At 39.1% G+C, this 12293-nt stretch overlaps 1 pseudogene; it reads right to left on the reverse strand.

The window, feature by feature from the left end:
* The window catches only part of LOC138814811 (tubulin beta-2 chain-like), a 96382-nt pseudogene that overhangs the window by 17396 nt on the left and 66693 nt on the right, over positions 1 to 12293 (reverse strand).

The following is a 12293-nucleotide window of genomic DNA, read 5'->3' on the forward strand; positions in this document are numbered from 1 at the left end:
GGAAGCAGGGATTATACTGTGGGGGAGGGACATACAAATCAACAAGGAAATAATCTTAAAAATGCATTAGAAACAAATGCATGGAAGAAAAAAACATTAAAATACATATCTAAGGGTTCATTTTCCTAACGTCACATTATCTGAACTTTTCTGGTTGACTCAGACATATAATAGATATTGCAAATAAGGGAAACCTTGGGACCTATGTTTCTTTGGGCCTGGCTTACTTCACTTAATACAATTTTTTCCAATTCTTTCCATGTCTTAACAAATGGGGCAATATCATTCTTTCTGATGGAGGCATAGAATTCCATTGTGTATATATACCACATTTTCTTGATCCATTCATCTACTGAGGGGCATCTGGGTGGGTGCCATATCTTAGCTATGGTAAATAATGCTGAAATAAACATAGTTGTGCTGGTAGCATTAGTGTGGTCTTGTTTGTAAACATTTGGGTAAATACCCAAAAGTGGGATTGCTGGGTCATAGGGGAGCTCTATGTGGAGTCTTTTGAGGAACATCCATACTGCTTTCCAAAGTAGTTGAACAAATTTACATTCCCACCAACAATGAAGTAAGGTTCCCTTCTGTCCACATCCCCTCCAGCAGCTGTTGTTGTTAGAGTTCTTGATTTTTGCCAATCTAACTGGAATGAGGTGGTATCTCAATGTTGTTTGGATTTGCATTTCTTTTATGGCTAGGGAGGTTGAACATTTCTTCATGTGTCTATTGGCCATCCTCCTTTCTTCTTCAGAGAAGTTTCTCTTCAAGTCTTTAGCCCGCTTATTTATTGAGCAGTTGTTTCTTTGAGGATTTGTTGTTGGGAGATTTAATTTTTTGAGTTCCAAGTATATTTTAGATATGAGACCCTTATCTGTTGTATGGCTAGTGAAGATCTTCTCCCAATCCGTGGGCTTTGTAGTGATCTTGCTAGCTATGTCCTTTGCCATGCAGAAGCTCTCCAAGTCATGCAAACCCATTTGTCCAACCATTCTTTGATTTGTTGTGTTTCGGGGTCTCTATTAAGAGAATTTCGGCCTGAGCCAAGGAAACCTAGGGTTTCTCCTATTCCATCCTGTAATGTCTTCAGAGTGTCTGCTTTGACTTCGAGGTCTTTGATCCATTTGGAATTGATTCCGGTGGAGGGTGATAGAAAAGGATCTAGCTTTAGTTTTCTACAAGTAGTTAACCAATTTTGCCAGCACCATTTACTGAAGAGGCTGTCTTTCTTCCATTCTATTGTTTTAGCTCCCTTATCGAAGATTAGATAGCTATAGGTCTCTGGGTTCATTTCTGATTTTTCAATTCTATTCCATTAGTCCTGAAGTCTGTTCTTATGCCAATACCAAGCTGTTTTGATTACTATGGCTTTATAGTAGTTTGAAATTTGGTATTGATATTCCTCCAGCAGTGTTCTTTCCGTTGAGGAGCGTTTTTGCTATTCGGGGTCTTTTATTGTTTCACATGAATTTTTAGATTGCCTCTTCTATTTCCTTGAAGAATGAGTTTGGAATTTTGATAGGTATCGCGTTGAATTTATAGATAGCCTTGAGAAGTATTGCCATTTTCACGATGTTAATCTTCCCAATCCAGGAGCATGGGAGGTTTTGCTATTTTTGAAGTTCTGTTTTGATTTCCTTTTTCAAGATTTTAAAGTTTTCATCATAGAGGTCCTTCACCTCTTTGGTTAAGTTAATTCCTAGGTATTTTATTTTTTGTGGGGCTATTACAAATGGAGTTGCTTTCCTAATTTCAGCCACACTTTTCTCATTGTTGGCATACAGAAAAGCCATTGATTTTGGGGGGTTAATTTTATACCCTTCTACCTTCTGAAAGTTTTGAATCAGCTTGAGTAATTTGGGAGTGGAGTCTATGGGATTCTTTAAATACAAGATCATGTCATCTGCAAAGAGGGAGAGTTTTATTTCTTCTTTCACTATTTGGATCCATTTTATGTGTGTATCTTGTTTCATTGCTGTAGCTAGGCATTCTAATACTAGATCGAAGAGAAGTGGAGAGAGTGGACATCCTTGTCTTGTTCCTGAGTTAAGAGGAAATGGCTTTAGTTTTTCACCATTAAATATAATGCTGGCTGTAAGTTTGTCATATTCAGCCTTTATTGTATTGAGGAATGTTCCATGGATTCCTAATTTTTCCAGAACGTTCATCATAAAGTGGTGATGGATCTTGTCGAATGCTTTTTCTACATGTATTGAGATAACCATGTGGTTCTTATTCTTGCTCCTGTTGATGTGATGAATAATATTAATTGATTTGCGTATATTGAACCAGCTTTGCATCCCTGAAATGAATCCTGTTTGATCGCGCTGTATGATTTTTGGATGAATTGTTGAGGTCGATTGTCCAAAATTTTGTTGAAAAATTTTGCATCAATGTTCATCAAAGTAATGGGTCTATAGTTCTCTTTCTTTGATGAGTCCCTGCCTGGTTTTGGGATGAGGGTTATGATGGCTTCATAGAATGTGTTCAGTAGTAAACTTTCCTATTTCAATTTCATTGAAGAGTTGGAAGAGTATTGGTGTGAGGTGTGTTTGAAGGCCTTGTAAAATTCCACTGTAAAACCATCTGGTCCTGGACTTTTCTTAGCAGGAAGTCTCTTATTGCTGTTTCTATTTCCATGCTTGATATGGACCTGTTAAAATGGTTTAACTCATCTTGGTTTAGTTTTGGCATGTCAGTATTTGCTAGGAAAAGGTCCATTTCCGTTATTCTCAAACTTATTAGCATAAAGTTTTGAGAAGTATTCCCTTATAATGTTTTGAATCTTGGTTGTTTCTGTGGTGATGTTTCCATTCTCATCTCTGAGTTTATTTATTTGGGTGTGTTCTCTTCTTTTTCTGATAAGATTTGCTAAGGGTCTGTCAATTTTGCTAATTGTTTCGAAGAACCAACTCTTTGTTTTGTTGATTCTTTCTATACTTTTTGGATTCTAATTAATTTAATTCTGATATAATTTTAATTATTTCTTTCCGTCTACTGGATTGGGATTTATCTTGCTGCTCTTTTTCAAGGAGGTTTAGATGTGTCATTAAATTATTGGTTTCAGATCTCTCAAATTGTTTATGAAGGAGGTCAGAGCTATACACTTGCCTCTGAGTACTGCCTTTGGTGTATCCCAGAGGAGCTATTAATTTGTGTGTTCATTTTTGTTGAATAGCATAAACATTTGAATTTCCTTTCTAATGTCTTCCATGTTCCACTCGTGATTCAGCAGTGTGTTGTTCAGCCTCATGTGTTACCAGAATTTCTTTGGTGGCTTTTGGTGTTGAGTTCTAATTTTATTCCCTTGTGGTCAGAGAAAATGCATGGTATAACTTCAATGTTTCTGAGTTTGCTTTGTGGCCTAAAATGTGGTCTATTTTAGAAAATGTTCCATGGGCTGCTGAGAAAAACGTGTATTCTGATGGTGCTGGGTGAAATGTGCGGTAGATGTCTATTAAATCTAATTGACCTATGCAACTGTTTAGATCTGCGGTTTCTCTGTTGAGTGTTTGCCGAGTTGATCTAACTAGTGGGGAGAGTGGTGTGTTAAAATCCCCAACCATTAATGTCTTTGGATCTATGTGGGTTTTGTGGGAGAATAGTGTTTCTTTGATACATTTGGGTGCTCCATTGTTTGGTAAATAGATATTTAGAATTGTAATATCCTCCTGAAAAAGGGATCCCTTAATTAGTATGTAGCGACCTTCTTTATCTTTTCTCATGAATTTTAATTTGAAGTCTATTTTATCTGATATTAGGATTGCAACTCCCGCCTATTTATGGGGTCTGTTTTCATGGTAGATTTTGTTCCAGTCTTTAACATTGAAAATGTGTTCATTTTTACGGGCAAGATGTGACTCCTGAAGGCAGCAGATAGAAGGATCTTGTTTTTTAATCCAACTAGACAGTCTATGTCGCTTACTTGGAGAGTTAAGTCCGTTAACATTAGTAGATAGAACTGAGGGGTATTTGGTATTTCCTGCCATGTTATCCACCTTCTTGGGGGCTGCGAAAACTAGGTTCTTCCTATGGTTCTTGGATTCTCAGTTTGGGTGCAGTTTCTTGGCCTTTATTGTGGTCTTGTTGGTTTTCTATGTGTAGGAAATCTTTAAGAATCTTTTGTAGGGCTGGTTTGGTGGAGATGTATTGTTTCAATTTTTCTTTGTTATGGAAGGTTTTTATTTGGCCTTCAGTTATGAAGGAGAGTTTAGCTCGGTACAGTATTCTTGGTTGATAGTTGTTTGTTTTTAGGGCATGGCATACATTATTCCAGGCTCTTCTTGTTGTGATTGTCTCTGCTGAGAAATCTGAGGTTATTCTAATTGGTTGCCCTTTATAGGTGATTAATCTTTTCTCCTTGACAGCTTTAAGGATCTTTTCCTTGGTCTGAGTTGATCCTGTTTGGATTGTAATGTGATAGTGGGATGTTCTATATTCTTCTTGTCTATTTGGGGTTCTAAAAGTTTCTTGTATCTGAATAGGCCTATCTTTTTGCATGTTTGGGAAGTTCTCTGCTAGCATGCTGTTAAACAAATTTCCTAGACCATTAACTTCTGTTTCTAGGTGCTCCTCTACGGACATTATCCAAAGATTAGGCCTTCTGATGGTGTCTTCCAAGTGTTGGACAGATCTATCATATTTCTTGGACTTGTCTTGGATGGTAGTATGTTCTTTCTCTATAATATCTAGGCTGTCTTCAAACCCTGAGATTCGATCTTCTTCGTGGTCTAACCTGCTGTCCAGACTTTCTACTTTGTTTTTTATCTCTTTTCCTTCTAATTGGTCGCTTTGATGGCTTCAAGTTCTTTGTTGAAGCTCTGTTTTAGGTCTTGTATGAATCTCTTTACTTCCTTAATTTGGTGTTCAGTGTTTGTCCTCAAATCACTTAGTTGATTGGATATGGTTTCTTTGGACTCCCATTCCTTCTGTTGGGTTCCATTCAGCATTCCCTTTGTGGTCTCCCTGACTTCCTTCAGCTCTTTGTTAATGGATTCTATGGATGCCTTTAGTGATCTTTGTGTGTTCTCTACCTGGTCTCTCAATTCCTGTATTACTCTTTGTTTAACTTCCTCATGTTTGTGGGATTCCTGCAGTTCTCTTTGAGTGTTCTCAGCCTGCTCACGCCATTCCTCCCTTTCTCTTTGAGTATTCTCAAGTTGTTCACGCAAATCCTGTATCAGTTTTTGAGTAGCTTCCTCACGCTTATGATATTCCTGTATAAACTTCTGGGATGCCTCCTCTCTCTCCCTATCACGCTCATAGAGAGTCCTTTGTAAGTTGTCAAACTTCTCATTTATCATGTTTGCCACCAGTGTTTGTAGAGCTATTTGGGAACTCTCCTCTGGATTGTTCATTATCTGATCTGACCCCTGATTATCGAGATTGGGAATTGAGATACCCGAATTTGCCATTTTTCTTGTGTTTTTCCGGCTTACTCTGCCCATTTGAGATGAAGATAGCACCAGTTTTGTGCTAGAACACTATCTTAAGGCAACCATCAACCAAAGTTTGCATTTGTACAGTCAATAGTCTACAGATTCAATCTAGTTCAACAGATACATCTATTCAACATCAAACAACTATATTTTAAAGGACTTCGAACCGCAGAAAAGAATTTGGAAAACCAGAAATTATTAGGATTAGGGAGAGATGTGGGTAAAAAATAGGAATAGATTGGTGTGGGGAGGCACAGGGAGAGTTAACTATGTCCTAATCACAATGCAGGAAATGGGTTGGGTAGGATGCAAGTAGAGAGAGAGAGAAAAAGAAGAGAGGGATAGGGGAATGAAAAGAGACCAGAAAAAAAATAGAAACGTAAAAATTATTGTTATTATAGAGATTAAAAGACCATCTATTTAGAGAGGAATGTGAATATGTTGAGAGAAAGGGAGGGACATAGAGGAGATGTGAAAAACTTTAAGGATGGGAAAGGGAGAAGAAAAGATCAGAAGTTCAGTAGAGCTAGGCAAAAAACAAAAAGATAATTAAGAAAGAAAGAAAAAGAGAAAGAAGATAAGAAAAGAAAGCAAAACGCTCATTCACATATTCCTAAAATAAAAATTATAAGAGGAGAAAAAAAAAGTTACTGGAAATCAATTATTTTTTCAGAAGAGGCAAAAATTAAAGATTAATTCTGTTTGGTTCCATTCAGCATTGCCTTTTTGGTCTTCCTGACTTCCTTCAGCTCTTTGTTAATGTATTCCATGAATTCCTTTAGTGATCTTTGTGTATTCTCATCCTGCTCTCTCAATTCCTGTATTACTCTTTGCTAGCTTCCTCACTTTTGTGGGATTCCTGTAGTTCTCTTTGAGTATTCTCAGCCTGCTCATGCCATTCCTGCCTTTCTCTTTGTGTATTCTCATGCTGCTCACCCAAATCCTGTATCAATTTTTGAGTAGCTTCCTCGCGCTTATGATATTCCTGTATAAACTTTTGGATTGCCTCCTCTCTCTCCCTATCACGCTCATACAGAGACCTTTTTATGTTTTCAATCTTTTCATTTATCATGTTTGCCAGCAGTGTTTGTAGAGCTATTTGGGAACTCTCCTCTGGATTATTCATTATCTGTTCCTTCCCCTGGTTATCAAGAGTGTGAATTGAGATACCCGGATTTGCCATTTTTCTTGTGTTTTTCCGGCTTACTCTGCCCGTTTGAGATGAAAAGAGCTCCAGTGTTGTGCTAGTACACTATCTTAAGGCAAGCATCAACCAAAGTCTGAATTTGCACACACAATAGTCTACAGATACAATCTAGTTCAACAGATACATCTATTCCACATCAAACAACTATATGTTAATGGGCTACAAACCGCGAATAAGAATTTTCACAACCAGAAATTATTAGGGTTAGGGAGAGATGTTGTTAAAAAATGTAATAGATTGATGTGGGAAGGCACAGGGAGAGTTAACTAAGTCCAAATCTCAAAGCAGGAAATAGGTTGTGTAGGATGAAAGTAGAGAGAGAGATAAAAAAGAAGAAATGGAAAGGGAAAAGAAAGAGAATAGAAAAAATATAAAAGTAAAAATTAATAATATTATGCAGAACAAAACCAATCTATTTAGAGAAGAATGTGAATATATTGAGAGAAGGGGAGGGATATAAAGGAGATGTGAAAAACTTAAAAATAAAAATGCTTAAGGGGCTGGGATGGTGGCTCAGTGGTAGAGTGCTTGCCTTGCATGCATGAGGCTCTGGGTTCGATTCCTCAGCACCACATATACAAAAAAAGCCGGAAATGGTGCTGTGACTCAAGTGGTAGAGCACTTGCTTTGAGCTGAAGAGTTAAGGGACAGCGCCCAAGCCAGAGTTCAGGCCCACAACCGACCAAAAAAATAAAAATAAAAATAAAAATGCTTAAAATATTATATAGGTATAAAGAGGTAGTACTGCTATTAAGGAATTTAAGCCTCAGAGGTTTTGAATTGAGTAATAAATTTGTGGATTAAGTGTGTACACAATAGGGGATATTGTCTAATAGTCGACTAAGGGTTTATCTGAGGATGTTCCGGACAACAATTAAGTCACATAAAGAAGAACGAAAGAGAGGAAATGGTAAAAAGGACAAGAAAGGAAGAAAAAAAGATCAGAAGTCCAGTAGAGCTAAACAAAAAACAAAAAGATAATTAAAAAAGAAAAAAAGAGAAGAAACAAAAAAAAGAAAGAAAAACGCACACTCAGGTATCCCTAAAATAAAAATTATAAGAGGAATAAAAGTTACTGGAAAACAATTTTTTTAAAAACGCAAAAATTAAAGATTAAAAAAAGTTTTAGAAAAGAAAAAAAAATGTATATAAGGTACCAAAAAAAAGAAGAAGAAGTAGAAGAAGAAGGAGAAGAAGAAGGAGAAGAAGGAGGAGAAGGAGGAGAAGGAGGAGAAGGAGGAGAAGGAGAGAGGGAGGAGAAGGAGGAGAAGGAGAAGGAGAAGAAGGAGAAGAAGGAGAAGAAGGAGAAGAAGGAGAAGAAGGAGAAGAAGGAGAAGAAGGAAAGAAGAAGAAGAAGAAGAAGAAGAAGAAGAAGAAGAAGAAGAAGAAGAAGAAGAAGAAGAAGAAGAAGAAGAAGAAGAAGAAGAAGAAGAAGAAGAAGAAGAAGAAGAAGAAGGAGAAGAAGAAGGAGAAGGAGAAGGAGAAGGAGAAGGAGAAGGAGAAGGAGAAGGAGAAGAAGGAGAAGAAGGAGAAGAAGGAGAAGAAGGAGAAGAAGAAGAAGAAGAAGAAGAAGAAGAAGAAGAAGAAGAAGAAGAAGGAAGAAGAAGAAGAAGAGAGAAGAAGAAGAAGAGGAGAAGAAGGAGAAGAAGGAGAAGAAGGAGAAGGAGAAGAAGGAGAAGGAGAAGAAGGAGAAGGAGAAGAAGGAGAAGAAGAAGAAGGAGAAGAAGGAGAAGAAGAAGGAGAGGAAGAAGGAGAGGAAGAAGGAGAGGAAGAAGGAGAGGAAGAAGGAGAGGAAGAAGGAGAGGAAGAAGGAGAGGAAGAAGGAGAGGAAGAAGAAGAGGAAGAAGAAGAGGAAGAAGAAGAGGGAGAAGAGAGGGAGAAGAAGAAGAAGAGGAAGAAGGAGAGGAAGAAGGAGAGGAAGAAGGAGAGGAAGAAGGAGAGGAAGAAGAAGAGGAAGAAGAAGAGGAAGAAGAAGAGGAAGAAGAAGAGGAAGAAGAAGAGGAAGAGGAAGAGGAAGAGGAAGAGGAAGAGGAAGAGGAAGAGGAAGAGGAAGAGGAAGAGGAAGAGAAAGAGGAAGAGGAAGAAGGAAGAGGAAGAAGAAGAGGAAGAAGAAGAAGAAGAAGAAGAAGAAGAAGAAGAAGAAGAAGAAGAAGAAGAAGAAGAAGAAGAAGAAGAAGAAGAAGAAGAAGAAGAAGAAGAAGAAGAAGATGAGGAAGAAGAAGAAGAAGAAGAAGAAGAAGAAGAAGAAGAAGAAGAAGAAGAAGAAGAAGAAGAAGAAGAAGAAGAAGAAGAAGAAGAAGAAGAAGAAGAAGAAGAGAAGAGGAAGAGGAAGAGGAAGAAGAAGAAGAGGAAGAAGAAGAAGAAGAAGAAGAAGAAGAAGAAGAAGAAGAAGAAGAAGAAGAAGAAGAAGAAGAGGAGGAGGAGGAGGAGGAGGAGGAGGAGGAGGAGGAGGAGGAGGAGGAGGAGGAGGAAGAAAGTTCTTTGATTTTGGGGGGAGGGGTGGGAAAAATCCAGTATCTCCCTTGTGTATGTAACCAGCCTCTTGTTGGAGTCTCTGGTCTGCTTGTGGTCCTGTGTCTTGGTTGGTTTCTTAAGTCAGTTTTTTCGAACAGGCAGAAACATGCTCTGCTTTACCCAGGATTTCGCGATCCTCCTCCAAGGCTAGTTCAATGGGAGGCAGATCTACTTTGAGAATCACAAAAGAGGGAGTTGCAGTGATGAAGCTAGGTTCTGGGTAGAGTTGAGGCCTTTCAACAAACAGTAGCTTTTCCCGCTGGCTAGTTTGTGAGAAATTCACAGCACCCACTCTGGAGCCATTCTCAGGGTTTCTGTTTACTGAATTACAATTGATTGTCGAGGCTGCTGAAGGGAGGGGCAGCTTCTGGCTCTGATTACCCAGTGAAGAAAGCCACTGCTAGGGCTGGCGCCTGAGCTGGGTGACTTTTCCCTGGGTGGAGCTAAGTCTGGCAGGTCATGCCGCCGTTAAGTTCTTTTGACCTGCTAAATGACTTGTTTTATTCCAAGGCTTGAGTTGGGGCTAGCAGCTCCAATGAGCTTTGTCGGTATCCAAGATGGAGATCTCCGGTACTGGGGGGGTGGGAGGGGTGGCCTTCCTTCCTCTGCTCCCTGGGAAGGAGTGAGGATGTCAGGCTTCTACTCCCGCCGAGTCTTGGTTCCTGGGTCATCTCTGGTTCTCTGAACTGCAGGATGAAGATGTCCGCTCCTTGTCGGCTCTTGCTGGTGTTGAGTAGAATCCACTTGCCCGCTGCATCTGGCTCCTTCATCCCAGACTCTCTGTGGTTCAGGTATGGCCCCTGCAGTCTCCGCCGCCACCGCTGCCGCCGCCACCGCTGCCGCCGCCACCGCTGCCGCCGCCGCCACCACCACAGCTGCTAGCAAGAGCTCACATCTGTCTCCTAGCCTGGATTTTCTCTCTCTGGCCTGACTCTCTTTTCTGTGATGGCACACTTGGTGTGATTCTCTGGCTTAGGACTGTTCACTGGAACTCTAAAACTGCTTTCTATGCGAGAGCTTGTTTAGACTCCAGCTTCTGCTCCTCCATCTTCCCGGAATTCCATCTCCATGAGACTCTTATCTCCAATAAACCACAAGATAAACCAGAACTGCCACTGTGATTCAAGTACAGTGTTAGCCTTGAGCTGAAGAGCTAACTGACAGCGCCCAGGCCCAGAGTACAAGCCCCATAACCAAAAATGTGTATACTCACACACACACACACACACACACACACATACGTAGGGATTGTGTTATTCTTTTACCCATTCATCATTGGTGGACCTACAGCTTTCTTAATGATTGCAATAAATCTGGACAAGATCACATAGTAGATCTACTATTGCCAACTTAGATATTTTAAAATGTGCATTTCCATGCAATTTAGTACATTAATGATGTTGTCCAGTGATCTACTTTGAAACTTTTTCCATCTTCTCTAATTGAAACATTGGAGAAATGCACCTTCTACAGATCTGCTTTGCTAATTACATCACCATCAATTATTTAATGCATATGGCATTCCATTAAGGTAACTGTCTTTTGAACTAGTGCAGCTGCAAGCACTTAATCATTCATATGTTTACTCACATTTTTTTTATTTTCAAGATGATGTACAGAGGGGTTACATTTACCTAAGTAAAGTAGAATGTGCATTTCTTCTCAAACATGTTACCACTTCCCTCATTTTTCTCATAATTTCCCTCCCCTCTTACACCTTCCCCCCAAGTTGTACAATCATTTCCGACATATTATTCTGTGTATATTGCTGCTCTGTCATCTTTTCCCACCTTTCTGTTGTTCCCCTTCCTTTTCCTTATTCAGATAAATGTATATAAAATACCAGAGTACCAAAATCAAATACAGTGACAACGGGATATATCGTAGTGGGAAGAAAATACAAAAAATTTACTTGTTTTTATTTTTTATTTTTGGCAGGGGGCAGGTGGTCATGAGGCCTGAACTCTGGACTGGGGCCTGTCCCTCAGCTGTTCAGCTCAAGGCTAATGTTCTACTACTTGAATCATAGCATCACATCTGGCTTTTTCTGTTTAGATGTTGCTGAAGAATTGAACCAGGGCCACATGATTGCAATAAATAGAGACAAGTACTCTACTACTGAGCCACCTTCCCATCCTGTTGTTGCACTTTTAATGTACTATGTGATTTTTTCGTTTTTTTGGTACATTCTCTTTTTTTTAATGAGTTTCAAATAATTGTGGAAAATTCTTTCACATACAAATAGATCCTGTGGAGATTTTAGCTAGAAAAATTTTCTATGTGTTTCATTATTTTTTATTTTTGTCAGTCATGGGGCAAAAAAAAAGAAACTTTGCCACTTTAGCGGGGAGGGGGGGAGGGAGGAGGAAATGGGAAGGTATGGGAAGGGGAAACAAAGGAGGAGCAACAATGCTTGATAAGAAATGTACTCATTTCCTTGCCCATGTAATTGTAATCCCTCTGTGTGGTATTTTCACAATAAAAAACAATAATAAAAATTGCTATGTGTTCTGGTATATAGGTATAATACTGTCTTCTTTGGAGGCCAAAGTAGGAAGATTTCTTGTTCAAGTCCAGCCCTAGTAGATTAGCAAAACTATATAACCCCCAAGTATAAACAATAGGGGTTGTGGACATAACTCAAATACTATAGCACCTACGTAGCATGCACAGGCTTTGGTTCAATCTTCAGGGGAAACAAAAGTGAAAAGGAAGAGAAAAAATCCTGAATTATCAAAGTTGATACTGTGCAGATATTTCTAGATAACCATTTAGCCATCAAATCTATACAGGAATTTTTAGAAAGAGATAAGAATTTCAACAAATTGCAATTGCAGCAAACATGGCTTATTTATCTTATTTATATTATGGTGGGAATAATAGGCAATTAGAATGAATATGAGAGCTTCAGAAGAAATTGGCAATTTATCGAGGAAGAATGTAAAGCATTGCTTTGAGACACTAAAAATGGAAGCAGCAGGTCAGATTTCAGACATATTTGCAGCTGAACTGGGATGTAGACCAGCCCTGCCCTTACTACAGTCCCCTGAAAAAATTTTTGCCAACCTCTGCTATCCTTCTGGGCTGTAAAGCCATTCTCCTAACCTGCTCAGAGACAGGGGCTTCACCCC

The sequence above is a fragment of the Dipodomys merriami genome, unplaced genomic scaffold (genome assembly GCF_024711535.1).
Source record: "Dipodomys merriami isolate MVZ:Mamm:240054 unplaced genomic scaffold, mDipMer1.0.p SCAF_1068, whole genome shotgun sequence".
In the NCBI taxonomy this organism is placed as follows: Eukaryota; Metazoa; Chordata; class Mammalia; order Rodentia; family Heteromyidae; genus Dipodomys; species Dipodomys merriami.